The 1,809-nt window shown below is 29.7% G+C and overlaps 1 pseudogene; it reads right to left on the bottom strand.

Moving 5' to 3' along the window:
- The window catches only part of LOC113371140, a 12,445-nt pseudogene extending 10,959 nt beyond the window's left edge, over positions 1 to 1,486 (bottom strand).
- Between the last annotated feature and the right edge of the window lie 323 nt (positions 1,487 to 1,809).

Below are 1,809 nucleotides of genomic sequence, written 5' to 3'. Positions count from 1 at the left end.
GTGTGGTGTTCGGATACAAATTTTCGTCGACGATTTCGGGAACACGGATGAAGCAATTGAAATAATTCAAAAAACATTCTAGCCGTTCCGGAGATACGGGGCAAAAAGTGCCAAAAACGGTAACTCAGTTTTAAGAGAACGGAGCGTCCGATTTGTATAGTTCAAAAAACATTTTACTTGTATTAACAAGATGAAGATTGATCAAATTTTCATGAAGATAGGTCTAGCGGTTTCGGAGATCTAGTAAAAAAAACTAAAAAAAATAACATTTGGCGGTCAACAATAATCATTAGACATTAGACATATGCATATCAAATTATCAGATATTTTATTGAGATTTTAACAATAAGTATAAGTTTTGTTTACATTCCTATGGGTTCCGTACTATTGTTTTTCCGTTAGACAGCGACGCGGCGCTTACGCGCTTCTATATTTCGTCTCTATGCAGTTAAAGCAGTACGATTGCTTTGAAAAAAGTTCAGATCTTCCAAAATATATCAAAATGAAGATAACATTTTTTCCAAAAAAATTTTATAAAAAAAATTATTTAAAATTTTAAAAAAAATTTTTTTTTTTTTCAAAACAAAGATTTTTTGTCCGATTTAAAATTTCTAAAAAATCTTATTTTTTTGAAGTGAAATTTGTTCAAAATGTTAATCGTTTTTAAAAAAATAATAATTTTTTGGCACGGGAAGTTCCAGCAATTTGCCTTAAGGCACGATGCCTTAATTGCCTTAACACAGAATTCCACTTACAGCTAGTTTATTTTTTATTGATTAAGTCGATCATTTACACATATCGGAAGTTCATGTAACTTGCTTCAAGGCAAAATATCAATAATAGTTGAAAAATGGTTTAAACATTATACATTGGTGGAAAACAAACACATACGAAATACTGAGCCGAATATGTATTTCGCGCGGTGAATTTTCTAAAAGCGCGGCCAAATAATCCAAACTTTAATTATCATAAGTAAACCACTTGTCACTGGCCTTAATATAGTTTAGTATGTTCATTTAGAGCAGAATCTCTATCGCCATGCAAATTTCACTAAAATCACAAAAAATTAACAATCTATTATGAAAAAGAAATAATTTGGCCGATCTTCTCAAAAAAACATTTATTAAAACGGTTAAGAATTTTTGACAAAAACATGGACGATAATTTTTGCACTTTTATGCCAATAGTAAAGAATCGGATCAACCAATCGACTCACAAAACTAATCAAAGGTCAAATATTGAACCACATCAAAGTCGCAGATTATTTTAAAAAAATGCATATATATGTAAGGAGGGTCCAAATTAATTATGAGCAATTATATTGTGAAAACTAAACGAAAAACATAACAAATAAGACACATTGAACAAAGAACTATCTGACTATGTTTATGTTTATGTTTAGTACATCTCCCAGCTATCTCATTACTGTAGAAATGTGTTTTTTGCTGTTTTTCAAAAATTTGTCACTTGTTTTTTTTTACCCCATGGGCGCGGTAAAATCGGACGACGAGAGAACAAACAATCTAATGTATAATTTTTAATTTTAATGGAATTTAACGAATAATAGGAACATTATTCAGCCAAGGCAAATATAACTTTTATGGATAAATTTTTTACAAAGATGACTCTGTATATAACCTTGATTTGGTATTTTGCCCAAAATATTCATCAGCAGAGTTGGAAAAAATATTTATTTAATTTATCTCTTGTAAAAATGCTTTTTTAAACGTCGTAAGAATCAATGGGATGGCTGGTTGTACAATTTTTCCCTCTACTTTCAAATATTGTTGTTAAGAAATCTTTAAAACT

Source organism: Ctenocephalides felis, unplaced genomic scaffold, assembly GCF_003426905.1.
Source record: "Ctenocephalides felis isolate EL2017-DRISC unplaced genomic scaffold, ASM342690v1 CF-g0.4_SCAFFOLD_00092, whole genome shotgun sequence".
Taxonomy (NCBI): Eukaryota; Metazoa; Arthropoda; class Insecta; order Siphonaptera; family Pulicidae; genus Ctenocephalides; species Ctenocephalides felis.
The sequence above is the reverse complement of the archived record's forward strand: the minus strand, read 5'-3'. Positions and strand labels throughout refer to the sequence as shown.